Below are 17,348 nucleotides of genomic sequence, written 5' to 3'. Positions count from 1 at the left end.
AGAGAGAGAGAATTTTTTTTTAATATTTATTTTTTAGTTTTCGGTGAACACAACATCTTTATCTTATTTGTATGTGGTGCTGAGGCTCGAACCCAGTGCCTCGCGCATGCCAGGCGAGAGCGCTACTGCTTGAGCCACATCCCCAGCCCAATTTCTAGTTTTTAATTGGAATTAATTTCTCCTCGGACTGATTATTTTTTAGTGTAATTCTTCCCTTTGCTGGTTTTCACTTTTTGTTGGTTTTTTTTTTTTTTTTTTTTTTTGTCTCATTTCATCTTCATGGAGTATTTTGTTTAGAATGTTCTGTAGTGCAGGCTTTCAAATTCTTTTAACTTCTGTTTTTCATGGAAGGTTTTCATTTTGTCTTCAAATCTACAGCTGAATTTGGCTGGATATAGAATTCTTGGTTGGCATCCATTTTCTTTCAGAGCTTGGTACATGTAATTCCAGGACTTCCTAGCTTTGAGGGTCTGGGTTGAGAAAGCAGCTGAGATCTGTATTTATTTCCCCCTATACGTAATCTGTTATTTTTCTCTCACAGCCTTAAAATTCTATCCTTATTCTGTATGTTAGGCTTTCTCCATATAATGTGCGTTGGCGTGAGTCTTATAATTTTTTACATTTGGGGTCCTGTAAGCTCTTGAATTTTTTTTCTTTCTTTTCTTTTGGTGGGGGGAGGGTTACCAGGAATTGAACTCAGGGGCACTTAACCACTGAGCCACATCCCCAGCCCTATTTTGTGCTTTATTTAGAGACAGGGTCTCACTGAGTTGCTTAGTACCTTGCTGTTGCCGAGGCTGGCTTTGAAATCATGATCCTCCTGCCTCAGCCTCCTGAGCTGCTGGGATTATAAGCGTGTGCCACCATGCCCGGCTAAGCCTCTTGTGTGTGATTTTCCATTTCATTCTTTAGGTTTGGGAAATTTTCTGATATCATTTCATTGAAAAGATGGTGCATTCGTTTGGTTTGTATCTCCACACCTTCATCTCTCCTGATGAACCTTAAAGTTGGTCTTTTCATGTTATCCCATGATTCTTGGAAGTTCTGTTCATGGTTTCTTAACCTCTTCTCTCCATGATCAACTTCATTTTCAAGATTATATATTTTGTCTTCATTGCCTGAGGCTCCATCTTCCAAGTGCGCTATCTGTTGGTGCTGCTTTCTATTGATTTTTTAATTCTATTGAATTTTTAATTTAGTTGATTGTTTCCTTCATTTTGAGGATTTCTGCTTGGGTTTTTTTTTTTTTTTTTTCCAGAATCTCTGCCTATTTATTGAAGTGTTCTTTCACTTCCTGTATTTTTTCTCTGATTTCATTTCTTATGCTGTCCTTTGCTTCGCAGATCAGTTTAACTAAGTACGTTCTAAACTCCTCCTCTGACATTTCTTCCCTGTGGTGTCCGTGGATTCTCTTATTGAAATATCTGGTTCATTGGGGGCAATTTGATCCCTTGCTTTTTCATGTTGTGTGTGTGCCCACCCATGTAACAGTGCGGATCTGAGGCAGGAGAGTTTCCTCCTTGTGGATTTAGGGCGTCCCTGAAGGTTTCCAGTACCTCACTGTTTAGGGGGAGACAAATAATAACAAGAAACAGCCTTAAACCAACTGGTTCCCACTGCCACGTCTACAGTGTTAATTATCACAATAAACAGAAGTGCTGTGATCCGTTATCGCCTCCAATAAAAACAGCAAGTTTGCTAAAGGATTTATAATTTCAAATGGCGGACAGCGGGAGAACAGAAGTGATTTAGAATGTGAGGATCATGAAGGAGGAGGAGAGAAGAAGTAAACTTAAAGGAAGAGTGAGAGAGAACAATAGATTGGCTGTTAGCAGAAGAAAAGAGAATCAAGGGAATCAGGTGGGAGAAAAATATGCATATACATATATATGGTAAGAATTTTTAAAAATTAAAAATAAAAGAATACAAAACAAAACTAAAATATACTAACCAAACATCCTAGTTCACAAAAAACTAATCCATGAAAAATAACTGGCTTCAAAAATGCTAAAAATGAGAAAAAAAAAAAAACAGATATGAATAAGCGTCCTTAAAGGTCACAATTAAACTGAGAAAAGGAATAATAATGATGATAATAAAGATGTGGATGAGAAGTTAAGGAATTCTTTCCACTGGAGTTCAAGGGATTCTGGGCCGCTCTTCTTAGCAGTAGTAGGTGGGGTCTGGGGAGTCCAATGCCCCCCCCTGGGCTCCTGGAGGAGGGTTGGGGCTCAGGTGGGCTCCAGGCTCTTTGCTGAATGCCACTTGGGGGTCTGGAGAGTTTAAATCAGGGCCCCTCCAGTGCCCAGTACTTGCTGGTGTTCTTCCCTGGGTTCCAGTGGTGTGGTGGGGGACCCAGATCTTGGTCCCCTAAGTCACCTTTGGACCCCACGTTTCCTGGTCTCAGTCTCCAATCCTCCACCCTCCCCTTTCCAGACCTGCGTCTCTGCCTGACGGAAAGCGACCTCCTCTATTCTGCCATCGTGGGAAATCTGAATTAAACCTTAATGAGAGGCAGAGCGCTTGCCTGGCATGCAGGAGGCCCGTTCACGCCCCAGCACCGGAGGAAAAAAGAGACACCAAGTGAATAAATAAACGGTGGCTGGTGTCCCCGCCCCCCTGAGCCATGGGCCCCACCCTAGCACCGTGAGCCCCCACTATCGTCCTTACGTGGTCACCTCTTAAGGACCGGCTGTCCCTGCTGGCTCAGGAGCCCTTCAAGGCCTGGCTATTCTGTGTCCCCTTCTACAGCCCAGGTGGGGGCAGCCAGCTGTACCAGGCGCACAGCCTGTTGCTGTCACTGTCACTCACAGAGCCGTGGCCGTGGGAGCAGCTGGGGTTGCACCCTTGGGTGGGGCTGGCTCTCGTCTCTCTGTGGCAGGACTTCTTCCTCCCTGGACTCCCATTCTGTGCCCTCAGGACCACGTGGGGGTGACCATGGGCCACTCAACCCTTCCAATCAGGGGGTGTGCCCAGGGCCACACCGTTGGGTGGTGTAGAGCTGGACCAAGACCCAGGATCCTCACAGCTGCCTGGTGTCCCCTCCTGGTGTGAAACAGGACATGGGTGGCACTGGGAGGCTTGGGCCTTCCTGAGGCCTTGCACAGGCAGGTCATCAGCCTGGGGTATGAGGACATGGGGGGACCATGCCAGGGGAAGGTCCCAACCACGGTCCTGCCTCACTTCTTGTTTCCATCATCGCTGTGGTTGTGGGAGACGGTTGACACCACAAAACCACACACCAAACCACCTGCTTTCCCCCGGCCAGCACCCGTCCCCCAGGGCCTGCCCCCGGTCCCCCCCCTCTGGGCCCACAGGTCTGGGTCCCCCATGTCAAGGATGGAGCTGGACCCTGACATGAACCAGCCTCTCTGGGAGCCACCGCTGTATCCAGGCCCACAGCCTCACTAAGGCCTGTCCCATTCCTCTTCCAAGGGTTCTGTCGTCATGCATGTATTGAGTAACTACTGGTTCTGTGCATTTATTGAGCACCGACTGTATGCCCTGCATGTACTGAGCACCAACTATGAGCCAGCTCCTTTGACACATGCTGAGGTTAAAGGTGAGCGTATCACCCACGCAGCCCTCACGGAGTGAGAGGTCTGAGGAAAGATGGCGGCCCAACAGATGGACCCCACCCTCCTGCTGGGTCACTGCACACCCACAGGGAGCTTTGCAGGGAGATCCTGATCCAGTTGGGGACTCAGGGAAGTTCCTCTGGGGAAGGGGGGCCTGCGGGTAGAGGGCAAGTCTGGGGAACTCACCCCCTCTGCCCTCTGGCCTGGGCTCCCTCCCAGAGCGTCTCCCAAACCAGAGGGGATGACGGTGCGCAGAGCAGGGGCTTTGGGAGCCCGCGGCATTGGTGGCCTGTGTGTGCACGTGTGTGGCCTGTGTGTGCACATGGCCAGCGGGCACAGACGCAGCTCCCTCTGTCCCTTGCCAACAGGAACGTGGTGAGGGGAGGGAGGGGGCTGGAGCCCGGTGGTCTTGGGGGACACTGGGTTGGAACACGATGGCCCGCGGGCAGCGGGACGGGTGCAGTCCCGGGTGGGTGGGCCGCAGCCCCTCTGTGCTCCGCGCAGGGCCACCGTGTGGTTCCTTCTGGAACACCGCGTCCTTGCGTTTCCCTCCCAGGAGGCTTCGGGGGCTCCAGTGGATCTCCCTGACCTTCCTGCCTGGTGTCCACTCGTCCTGCTGCTCGTCCCTCCAGGGCCCTCCCCACCCTGTCCCTCCCATGCTCTGCGGATTCCAGCTCCCTTCCTCCCACCTGCCCCTCAGCCCAGGTCCAGGGCCTTGCCCTGCTCAGGGCCTCAGACCACAGGCCGACTGCCCCGTTCTGTTGCCCCAGCAAGGCCTGTGGGCAGGGCCCAGGGCCCTGGGTTCCTGTTTCTGCAGCACCCAGGAGAGGACCTGGCAGCCGCTCAGAGGCTCTTGTGCTCAAGGGTCCAGGTTATAGTGAGAAGGCCTCAGAGACCCGCAGGCGCAGACCCCGCCAGGTGGAGGGTCCCCGGGGGCAGGTGTCCGCGGGCGGAGGCTGGGGTGCCGCCCAGGTCCCAGGTGGTCCCCAGGGCCACGGTGTTAGCTGCTTCTGTCCTAAGCCCAGGACTCCCCAGGGGCCCTTTTTCACCGGAGGGGACCTCTGTGAAGTGAGGTGCAGCCGGCGGGCACAGACGCCACCTGGTGAAAAGGTGCCATTTCTGATGAGAAAGGAGAGTCTCAGGGGAGCTGCCTGTCCCGAACCCCGCCCACCTCACCTCTGCACAGAGCCTGTCACGTCCTGAGGTCTGGGGACACCAGATCCAGCTGGACTCCACACAGCAGCGGGGCTAACGTCCTCCTCGGCCATGGCTGAGCGCCTGTTTGTGGCCACTGCGCCGTCTTCCATTTACATGGTTTCCTTCAAAAGAAACTAAGAAGAGCTCGTTAAACACACTCACACTCACACACTCACACACACTCACACATACACTGACTCTCATACACACACACACTCATGCTCTCACACACACTCACACACACACACACTCACACACACTCACACTCACACATACACTGACTCTCATACACACACACTCATGCTCTCACACACACTCACACACACACACACTCACACACACTCACACTCACACATACACTGACTCTCATACACACACACACTCATGCTCTCATACACACTCACACTCACACACACTCACACACACTCACACTCACACACACTCACACACTCACACATACACTGACTCTCATACACACACACACTCATGCTCTCACACACACTCACACACACACACTCACACACACTCACACTCACACATACACTGACTCTCATACACACACACACTCATGCTCTCACATACACTCACACTCACACACACTCACACACACTCACACTCACACATACACTGACTCTCATACACACACACACTCATGCTCTCACACACACTCACACTCACACACACTCACACTCACACACACTCACACATACACTGACTCTCACACACACACACACTCATTCTCTCACATACACTCACACTCACACACACTCACACACACTCACACTCACACATACACTGACTCTCATACACACACACACTCACGCTCTCACACACACTCACACACACACTCACACACACTCACACTCACACACTCACACACTCACACACACTCACACATACACTGACTCTCATACACACACACTCATGCTCTCACACACACACACTCACACACTCACACACACTCACACATACACTGACTCTCATACACACACACACTCATGCTCTCACACACACACACACACTCACACTCACACACTCACACACACTCACACATACACTGACTCTCATACACACACACTCATGCTCTCACACACACTCACACACACATACACTGATTCTCATACACACACACACTCATGCTCTCACACACACTCACACTCACACACACTCACACACACTCACACACACTCACACACTCACACATACACTGACTCTCATACACACACTCATGCTCTCACACACACTCACACACACTCACACTCACACACACTCACACTCACACTCCAAACAGCCACTAGTCCGGGCGAAAGCAAAAGTGATGATAATGGTCAGAAGTTGGGGAGTGCAGCTGTGCTGTGGCCGGGGCACGTCCTCCCTCTCTGGTCCTGCCTTTTCCCCCCTGATTGGATGGTCACCCCCGAGGGTCCTGAGGGCAGCAGGATGTGGCCCTGGAGAGACCGGGGAGGGAGGAAGCCCCATCAGAGTCCTTGTCCGTCAAAGCGTCCAGGTCTGTCAGGCGCCTGGTCTCCAAGGTGGCCTGGGGAAAACTTCTGGTGGCTCTGAAGGTGGGGGCCTGGCCTCAGGCCCGCGCTCAGGGCGGCCTCCCCTTGGCCTGGGAGCGCAGCCAGCTGGCCAGGTTCTCCCTGCCTTCCCACTCCCCTCCTGGCTTCCCCTAGACGTCTGGGATCACAAACAAGGCGCCCCGGGGCCTGGCCTTTCCCCTCCATCTCCCTTTCCTTTCTCCTCTCCCATGAGCTGACACTGCCCTGCGTCCAGGTGAAGCAGAGGTTCCTGCGCACAGAGCGTCATGGGCACCCACTTCCCTGGACCCTGGTCTCCCCATGTCTCCAGGTGCCCACATCGATACCAAGAGAAGCCACCCCCAGTGGCTTGAAGTGGTTTCTGGCGCCATCACCACCACCAGACCAGGGCCAGGGCGAGGCTGGTGAGAATCCTGGCTCAGAACTGAAGGGTCCTGGGCTCTCGTCTTTGGAGATCCCCCTGGAGATGAGTGACCCTGGCCTCACACTAGCCCCATCCCTACTGCAGAACGCAAGAGAGAGAAAGCCTGCTGGACGGATGGGTGCTCTAGGGGTCACTGGGGTCCTGAGCCATTCTTGCAGGTTATTCTTTGATACAACATCCCAGGGAGGCTGATGGATAAGACTGCTGCTTTGACACAATGGTGTGGGTTGTGCACTGCACAAAGCCATGCAGCAAAGCAGGAAGCAACAGTGGCTGAAATCCACCTGTTCCCGTGTTGTGTCTGAGTACAGGGGAAGGGACACCTATTTTGTCCACTGGTGAGGAAGTCTTTCCGACAAGGATATCTAATATGCTGCTGGTGGCCCTGCAAACAAGGTGAAGAATTTGAGATTAGAGAGGGACAGGGACTTACCCTGGGATACACAGCAGCAAGGCTGGGATCCAGGTTTCTTCACTCTTCACTTTATAGTCTTCCCTTTACTTTATATCACTCTAATAAAATGTGTCGGGGAACTGAGCACTCCCCCAGGCTGAGATCAATCCAAAATCTGTTTTGCTGGGCGCATGCCTGTAATCCCAGCAGCTCGGGAGGCTGAGGCAGGAGGATTGCAAGTTCAAAGCCAGCCTCAGCAACAGTGAGGCACTAAGCAACTCAGTGAGAACCCGACTCTAAATAAAGTACAAAATAGGGCTGGGGTGTGGCTCTGTGGTCAAGTGCCCCTGGGTTGTCCCAGTATCTCCTCTTCCCTGCCTGTCCCTGTCCCATCCCTGTCCCTTTGCTCCTCACTCCCCCACCCAGGCCCTCTTTGCCTAGGGTGTCTAAAAGCCAAAGGCACCTCTGGGGGGGAGCAGGGGCAGGTGTTGCCACCAGCGGGTTGTCCTCTAGAGCTGTCCTTGTCACCCCGTCAGCTCCTGGCTGCTCCACCAGACCACGACTCCCAGCATCCCCTGCAACACTGAGCCCTTGGCTTGGGGTGAAGGGACGTGAGCAAGCCTCTCCCAGTCCTCCGCCTTCCGTCTCCGGGGCTCCTCTCTGTCCTTCCTGCTGGCTGACCCCAGACTTGGTGACAACCATAAGGACGTTGGTAAAGCTTCTCGGGACAGCATCATGCTGCGGGGGAAAGAACCTGGGTCTGAAGCCATCCCGGAGCAGTGCCGTCCAGGCCCAGGCTGAGCTCGTGGGCCCGAGGAACACTGATCTGCACTCTGGGCATGGCTGGGCGGGGCCGGCCTCCGCTCTCGGCCCCCAACCCCTCCCCCACGGCCTCCCCAGGAGTCGAGGCCAGAGTTCTCCGCAGAGGAAAGAGGGAGCAGCGGTGGCCATGTGGTGGCTCCCTCGCAACGGAAGCTGCCTCTTGTGTAACCAGCGGGGAGGGACGAAGACTGGGGTCACAGGACGTCAGGGCTGCCGGCCAGAGCCACCCGGACACCAAGGGGCCACTTTCATTTTATCCCACGGGCTTCACCCAGTCCCTGCCCCCAGGGGGGAGGCAGTTAGGCCCCCGCCCTCCATCTTCTGTTCACCAGGGCCTCCCCCAGGAGAGCGGCTGGCTTGCCCAAGGTCAAGGTCACGGTGGCCATGAGTGGCAGAAGGGCCGAGGAAACCCTAGGAGAGGATTTGGAGCCAGAAAGGATTTGAAGCTGGAAGCAGATGGGGAAGCCTCGGGGACTGGGGGCGGGGGGGGGGGGATTAGCTCAAGAAGCCCAAGACAATGGGTGGAAGTGACCTAAGGAATCCCAGGACCAGGGACACTGCCGTCCAGGGTCTGGAGCGCGCGGAGCCAGTGACGTGGCCGCCTTCCTACCCTCAGGCCCAAGGCTGCCCGGAAGTGGAAGGGCTGATTCACCAGGGCCTGGAAAGGAAGGCTGACCGCAGCATTCTGGCATCAAAGGGACCAGATGACAAGGGAAGGGATCCGTTCATTCCACGGTCCCCAATGCTTGCTGGGCACCCCCATGTGCTGGCACCTCCGTGAAGCAGACCAGCGCCCGTCCTCCCAGAGCCACGTGCGGGTGGGGGGACAGACCTCACACAACCACCGTGACACACGCCAACCACCTGGATGCCAGGGTGCGACAGGCGCTCCTTAAAACCAGACACGGCAGGAGAAGGGGGACCCAGAGAGAGAGGGACAAGGACACTGGCCCTGGATTGCAGAGTCCACTGCAGAGGGATCGCAGGGGACCCTCCACGAGGCAGAGGGAAAGTGCCGTGAAAGGGGCGCTGTCCCCTCTCTCCGTGGCTTCTCTCTCAAGTTGTCACTGCATTTATTGGCTATTCATGTCGTGCTGAGTAAAGAAAAGTTAAGATTTTAAATTATTAGTGTGCCACTTCGCTCCTCTGTGGGCGATCACACACTGCTTAGCTCTGGGTTCACCCTGAGGGTGCCTCAAGTCGGCTAGAAGGACAAACTGTGGCAGGAGGAGACCGCCCCTCCACCCGGGTGAGGGGGCCTGCAGGTGCCCGGGTTTCCCCTCAAGGCCACGACCCTCTGAGGCCCCTGGAGTCCCCACCCCAGCACCGAGGGCACCCCAACTCTCTGCAGCAGGACAGCGGCGGCCAAATTCCCCACCTCAGCCAGACCCTGGGCTGCTCCCGTCACCCCAGTGTGGACAGGGTCTGCAGAAGTCAAGCCAGACGTCCCTTGCCCCTCGAGAGATGGCACACCCAGTGTCCTTAGACCCCCAGGCCAGCAAGTGCCTGGCATCTGGATGGGAGTCTTCTTTCCCCTGCGCTGGGCCGTTAGCTGCCCACGCCCCACACGCTGCGTCAGAGGAGAGAATAAAAGGTAGAGGGGAGGGGAGAGGAGGTAGCTCTAGATCCCAAAGCCCCCCACCAGAGCGCTCCCACCCCTCCCCAGGCTGGCTGGCCTTCCTGGCCTGTCCCTCCAGATTCTTGAGAAATCTGCACATCTTAGTTACCGTGGCTTCACTCATCTGTGAGCATTGCCTGTCTCAATGCTGATGGGCACTGTTTGTCCATTTGCACGTGTATTTTTAGATCAGATAAATAAAGGGAGATATATTTTAAGAAACCCATAATAAATAACCAATCAGAGGACAGCCATGAACCCAAAGATCCTAAAAAGAAGACCAGACCCCCACAAACGTCTTGTGATTACTGGCGGAAGCCGTTCCCACCTACCTTCCCAGGCCACCCCCCACCAGGGTTCCTTTAAAAGAACAGCCGAGACCCCCACACCCATGTGACTCGGGGTGGCCCGGGCCCCCTGGGAGCAGGCCACCTTCCCTCTGGGATACATGCTCTTCTTTCCTCCCAAGACCTGGCTTGTCCTTAAACTCTCGCCTGCCAGGGGTTGGGGACCTGGACGCTCTGAAGCAGACCTCCTCGGACCCCCATCCAGTGACAGCGCTGCCAGCCGAGGGTGAGGATCGCGGCTGCCAGGTCGTGTTCCCAAGATGACGCGGGACTCGTGACCTGAACTCGGACCATGTCAACCAAGGACTGCGCCTGGGCCCCGTCACAGCAGTGGAGCAAGGCAGGAGGAGAGGCTGAGGGGACCCAAGGCCGGGGAGGGGCGGCTGGGACGCCCCTGGGCCGAAGCTCAGTCCCTGGAACGTGCTCTAATGCCCCATCCGACTTGGCTTCCAAAACACGATTCAAAGATACAGTGACCAAGCCTCACAGGACAGTGGTGGTGAGGCCCCGGGTGGCCTGTGAGGGGCCTTCTGCCCCCAGAGGAGAGGGCAGTGGGAAGTGGGGGGGGGCGGGTGTACACAAGCCCTCTGGTCTCCGCGGTGACCAAGGCGCTCTGGGGCCACATTTCGCTCATCATGGGTGGAGACAGTGCTACTGCCACCTGGTCCCTCCGGCTGCGGGAAGGGCCCCTCTTGTCCACCCTCGAGAGTCACTGATGGATGGACCTGTCCCTTGGTGTTTCTCTCCCAGTGCGGAGACAGAGCAAGAGCTACACAGGCCTTTATCCCAAAGAGTGAAGCACCTGGGCTGGGGGAGGGGAGAGGAGCGCCCACCTCTGCGTGGGGCAGGCCTGACCCGCGGCCCTTCTCTGGGTGGCCCTCGATGTGTCCTGGGCCAGAGCTTGGGAAGCTCAGCCCTCAACCGGGGCCCACACCCGCTCTGGGTGCTCCGCTCAGAACCATCTCTCCCAGCAGGGTGCTGGAGCTGGGGGCCCCAAAGACCAAGGGACGAATGTTCAGAAATTTTACAAGACAGTCTTTAAACTTTTGGTGACTTGAAATTGGCCGCAGATCTATCTTAAATCCCTGCTATTTGTTGCGGTGCCAGGAACTTTTCTCATACCATCTCTACACCCCATTGTACAGATGGGAAAAATGAGGCTCAGCAGTGTGTAAAATCACCTGCCCACGTCTGAAAGCCACATCACCCTGACTCCTGCTCTCATAATTTAACTGCTGCAACGTTCAGCCTCCACACTGTATGGGTACCGAGGAGCAGAGAGGATAGACAACTAATCCTATCCAGGCCGGGTGCGGGAGGGCATTGGGAAAGACTTCTAGGGAGCGGAGCCATTTGGTTAGGCATTGCAGGGTGAACAGGAGTTTGCCAGTTGGCGGGCAGAGTGGGGAAAGTCTTCCAGGTAGCAGGAACAGCACAGGCAAAGGCCCAGGGGATACCGGGGCACAGGACGCCCAGGGGAAGAGGAGCCTCACACGACGAGGTTGTGTGACTGGGTGGGGATTTTAGGAAGAAGGGCCTGGAAGGCAGCCTGAGTGATCTGGTCTTAATTTTGCAGTCTTTGCACAAATTGGAAGTTCCTGGAAATCAAGCTCTGGGTGAGATCATGCCCGGGTGGGTTTTAAAAGTGCGCTTCTCAAATCATCCGTGGAGAGGGATTGTTTTTAAAAATGTCCTAATCTGCCCTAGACGGATACTTTCAGAAAATATAGGAAATAAGGGAAACTTGATCTTAAATGATGAATTTATAATAGTAAAGGAAAATGAATGACTAGAAAAATAAAAAAGTTAAAAAAAATAAAGACTCAACTAAACCTATTTCTCACTGTAAGATTCAGTCGATATCAAACGACTATGGAGCTGCTCCTGAGTCCTTGGCTCTTACCACCCAGCTCACTCTGACAGTGATGGCCGCCCCGGGAACTCCTGCGGAGGCTCCTTTCCCTTCTTTTTGGTTTTTTGGTACTAGGGATGGTACCCAGGGGCGCTCTCCCGCTGAGCTGCATCCTTTGTATTTTATTTTGAGACAGGATCTCACTGCTCTGCCCAGGCTGGCACCAAACTGGCAATTCTCCTGCCCAGGCTCCCCAGTGGCTGGGGTTGCAGGCTGTGCCATGCAGACTGGCTGCCACAGGCATATTTTCAGGATAAATGTAGGTTCTTCTAGTCAGAGCTAAATGCCCTTGAACACATACCATTTTAGAGGTGAGGAACCTGCTGCTTAGAAGGTGGATAGGTGGTCTGCCCAAGGTCACACCCCTGGCGAGTCTCAGGGCTGAAACCTGAACCTGGGCTGTCCACCCTGTCCTTCACCAGCCTGGCCTCAGCAGAGCCCCTCTGGCGGGACCTCCAGACCTTGTCTTCCTCTTCCTCTTCTCAGCCCAAGGTCAAGAGCCTGCAATGGGAGGAGAAATAAAGCCAATCTGAGAAGCAGACGTCCTTGCCCAGGGTCCCACTGTGACAGGGTGGCAGAGGCAGCCGGCCCCGGGTCTCCTGATGCCACCTTGTGCTCATGACCCCTCCCTGCCTGCCTCCGGCTGTCTGTCGGGAGCTCCAGGCCAGACAGTGCTAAGGAGGGGCAGGAAGAGGCAGGGGACTCATCAATTGCTGGCAATTACACGGTGGTTTGTCATTCTTAATTAGCTCCACCATCCAGAGATCTCCCTGTGCCCGCCCAGGCTGGGAGGAGACCACTGCCCGGCCACCAAGCAGGGCAGGCTGCACGGTGGACACCGAGGGACCCCTCAGGAACACCAGCCCCACTGGGCACTGCCGCTCCTCCGACTGCAGAGGCCCCCAGCTGTGAGACATGCTTCGAGAATAGTGGGCCGGACTTCCTGGGTACCAGGCACTGGTCAGCTCTTCCAGGGGACCCTGGGGTGAAAGATGCTTTCCAGTCTCTGTGCTTGAAGCACGTCCAGTTGCTGGGAGAGGCAGGTGGGTCACCATGACCATAACATTCATGGTGACCAGAGTGACCATTTACTGACAGCCAGAGAAGCCTTACCAAGCCCTCTTGGTGGGCATCACGCCCATTGTGCAGATGAGGAGACCGGGGCTCTAGTTAGCTAAGGTTACATATCTAAGTGGTGGATCTGGCTGAAGAGCCAAGTTATGTGGGGCTCTAGGGCCAAAGAGTTGTTGTGTAGGGGTGTGTGTGTGTGTGTGTGTGTGTGTGTGTTCGGGAGAGAACAGTGGTTTGCAGGCAGCTGTGACAGTGGACATGCGGGTTGGGGAGGAAGCCAACTGGATGTTCTGGACCAAGGTAGGAGCCTGGGAAAGCTGAGGAAGGCAAGTGTTTTGGGAAGAGGAAGAGTGAGGCGGTCCAAGCTGCCCACTGAGGGTGCCATCGGGACTCTGGGTGAGGCTGGACGGCCACAGCTCAGACAGGGCCAGGCTGGTTCCAGTCCCCAGAGAGCGTCCTTCCTGGGGACAGACCACAGAGCCCCTCCCGCCACACCATCTTCAGGCTCATCTGGTTGGGAATGTGAGTTGAGTTTCACAAAAACGGGCAGCGTTCAGCACACTCACGGGATACAGGCGGCATTCTAACCGCGTCACAACATTGACTCCTGAAATGCTCTCTGGGGGCCACCCCAGGAGGCGTGACCCCCATCCTCGTCTGCCCGGCTGCTGTAACAAAGCGCCCTGGATGAGGTGGCTTCCAAACAAGAGGAGTCTATTCCTCCCAGTGCCGGAGGCTGGGGGTCCCAAGACCAAGGCCCCACAGGTCCCCGTCTGGTGAGGGTCCTGGTTCACTTCCTGCGAACCTCACTGGGCAGAAGGGCCTGGGGAGCTCTCGGGGGTTCTTATATACTCATCCCACTCACAAGGGCTCTGCTTTCTTGAGGGTCCCCTCCCAAAGGTGCCACCTCTTGGGGGTTAGGACTTCAACATGTGAATTTTGAGGGGACCTAAACTTTCAGTCTATTGCATCAATTTTACATTTTTGAGGAACCAGAGGCCCATGGTATTAAATGACTTGTCTGAGGCCATGAGGTCACGACCCAGGGAGCCTGCGGGGCTGAGCTGCGAGCCCTGCTGTCCCCACCCATGACCCTGTAGAAACGCTGGCAAAGGCGTGATCAGGGGAGCTGGGCGGGTAGGCTGCTTGAGGGGGCCAGGGCTTCCGGCCCCCAGCCTCCATTCGGTCTTGGTCTCACTGCAAGTTCAAGTACACCTAGAGAGAGAGGGGCTGAGAGCCCACCCAGTCCCGGCACCCACTGTCTCCTGTGAGAGTCCATCAGGGAAGACAAGAGTCAGACTGAAGTTCTGCACTTGATCTTGGTCAAAGGGCCAAGAAGCAAAGTAAGACTGTAGTTCCGAGAGAGTCGTTGGACTAAACACAGAAGCAGGCGGGACGAAGTGGTACAAACCTGTAAACCCAGTGGCCAGGGAGGCTGAGATGGGAGGATCGAGGGTTCAAAGTCAGCCTCAGCAAAAGCGAGGTGCTATGCAATTCAATGAGGCCCTGTTTCTAAATTAAAATACAAAATAGGGCTGGAGATGTGGCTCAGTGGTTGAGCGTCCCTGAGTTCAATCCCCTGTCCCCAAAAAAAAAAGAAAAAAAAAAGGATAGAAGCAGGTTACCAGGGAGTTTCCCCTCCCCATTTTTATTGCTTTTCTGATTACTAAAGAATTCATGATCATTGTAGAAATGTTTGCAAAGTTGGGTCAGATAAGATTTAAAAAAAGGATGGGATCACCTTAAGGCCTTTTCTTAAGTATCAATGTACTTTTAAGATTTCTTTGTTCCCTCCCCTGGTTAGAAGAATTCGAAGTGGAAGGCCAGGAGACTTGGCTTCTGGTCCTGACTTGCTGTGTGACCTTGGACAAGTCCCTGCCCCTCTCTGGGCCCCAAGCTCCTCACCTGTGAAATGAGGATTTGGGCACAGTGACCACCGAAGAGGCCCCTCACAGCTCTGACCTTCTGTTCCTGCTTCTGTTTCTGGGAGCAGCAGAAGGGGCGGTGGCAGGCTGCCCCTCTGCAGGAGACACATGGCTGACAGCTCTCAGCGAGTCACCTCCGGGACGATGCGAAGGCCAGTTGACAGACTTTGTTGCAGGCACAGTGTTCCAAGGCTGCCTGCTTACTGGGCCCATATGGTGCCTCCTGCCAGCCGGACACCACCAGCTGCTCTTGGCTGGTCAGCCTTGGGTGACTGCTTTTCCTCTAGGTGCCAGAAAGTTCTCTGTGATTCTAGGGCCCATATGTCCTGGGAGGGCCCAGTCCTTTGAGAGAGAAGGCAGCCCCGTGTGGTGACAAGTTGGGGGGGGGAAGGGAAGAAGGAAGGGGGCTCTGGCTGTGTTCCAACTCCATGTGGGCCCCTTGCTAGGCATCTGGGTTTCAGAAATGAATCAGAAAATCTTCCTGCCCTTGAAGGACCAGCCTCTGACGGAGGTGAGAACAGAGACAGGCAGCAGCCGCAGAGCAGAGAGCGCAGGACTGTGGGAGCCTGTGGCGAATCCTCGCTCCTAGGCCCCTGGGGGGTGGGAGGCAACCTTGAAGGGGGCTCAGGCCATGACTCAGCTCTTCTGACACCCGAGTGACAGCCTGTGGAAGAGATACTGTCGCCCTTTTCCAGATGAGGCTCAAAAAGGGGAGTCCATGATCACCACAAGGACAGTGCTGTTCTAACCCTGGCATCCTACTCATGGGGCCTACGGGCCTGAGTGGGACCTGGCCTCGGGCCCTCAGAGCCCCTCTGAGAGTGCTTCTCCCCGGGGCCAGGGCTCCCAGCTGGCTCCATTGCTGGCTGCTGGGTCCAGCCGAGTAGCATCTTCAGGAAATGGTGAAGGACAGAATGGCTGCCAAGGCAGCTAGTTCAGACACAGTGGCCATCAGTAGGCCCCTGTCCAGCTGGGGCGAGCACAGCCTGTGTTCCTCCCAACACACACAGGTCTGCTGGCTCCTGAGCAGTTACAGAAGCTGCTTTGCCTTGTGAGTGAGAGACTTTGTCTGCTAGAAGCCGGGCAGTGTCTGCGTTCGCACAGTGTGATGGGAAGGCCCAGGAGCTTGGCGTTGGAATTCTAAAATCCTGGGGTTAGGAGACCAGTGCTTGAGGAATTCTAGAGTTTAGCTTACCCTGGAAGTGCTTCCCAAGAAGTAGGGCAGGGTCTGGGTCAAGGTCATTGTTATGGTTTGGATCTAGAATGACCCCCAAAGGCTCCTGTGTGGAAGGCTTGGTTCCCAATGCAACAACATTCAGAGGTGGGGCTTTGGAAAGGGTTTGGATCAAGAGGGCTCTGATCTCATCAACCGACTCACCCACTGGGGGGCTGATAATCGAACAGATGATTAGGAGATGGGGGAAACTGCTGGAAGTGGGGCCTGGGTGGAGGAACTAGGTCGCTGGGGGAGTGTCTTGGTCCCTTCTTCACTCTTTTGCCTTTTCAGCTGCCATGAGGTGAGCAGCTCTGCTCCAAGTGCTCCTGGCCACGATGTTCTGCCTTATCGAAGGCTCAAAGTGGTGGGGTCAAATATACCTTTTCTCCTTTAAGTTGGTTTTTCTGTTATTCTGTCACAGTGATGAAAAGATAACTCAGCCAATAAATAGGCAGGCACCCACCTGTTGGAAGGAACACTACCGGTAGGATCACATTTCATTTTACAGATAAGAGTAAGATCCAGGGGCTGGGGATTGTGGCTCAAGTGGTAGCACGCTTGCCTGGCATGCGCAAGGCACTTGGTTCGATCCTCAGCGCCACATAAAAATAAAATGAAGATGTTGTGTCCATCTAAAAATAAATAAATAAATATTAAAAAAAAAAAAAAAAAGAGTAAGATCCAGAGGTGGGAAGACCTGCCTGGAGTCCCGCAGCAAGTCCCTGTGGGAGGTTAAGGCCTCTTTCCCCAACACCTCAGAGTAGAACACACCATGTCTGAGACTACCTTGGAATAGGGTGGGCAGGGGGCAGCTCTGAGTGCCAGCAGGTACCTGAGAGTAACCTCGTGCTATGTGGATCAGCAAGGAGCCCAGAGGTTGTGCTCAGGGTCCACTTTCAAGATGCACCCCTTTTCGGCAAATTTCTACTGCCTTCGAAGCCTCCCCGACCCTGGACATCCCTTTTTCACCTCTCTGGACCTCAAATTCCTGATTTGTAAAATGGTCTGCAAGCACCTTTCAGAAGCTGTCTAGAATCCTAGGCCCTGGCCTCCCGCGGCGGGAAGGGGCTCTGGGACCCAGTCCGCTACGGGCGACCGAGGAGCGGGAGAAAAGGTGGGCGTCCAGCTTTCAGCGCTGGCCTCTGCCTGGACGCCTCCGGGACCGCCCACCTTGGAATCCCTCGCACAGTCAGGCCGGGGCGGGGCGAGTCTGGCATAGGGGCGTGTCCGTGGGCGTGTCAGATAGGCCTCGCCCCGCCCCTGGACGTAGCCGCGGAGCTCGCGCCGGGGAGGGGAAGGAGGG

This window comes from Callospermophilus lateralis, chromosome 7 (genome assembly GCF_048772815.1).
Source record: "Callospermophilus lateralis isolate mCalLat2 chromosome 7, mCalLat2.hap1, whole genome shotgun sequence".
In the NCBI taxonomy this organism is placed as follows: Eukaryota; Metazoa; Chordata; class Mammalia; order Rodentia; family Sciuridae; genus Callospermophilus; species Callospermophilus lateralis.
The sequence above is the reverse complement of the archived record's forward strand: the minus strand, read 5'-3'. Positions refer to the sequence as shown.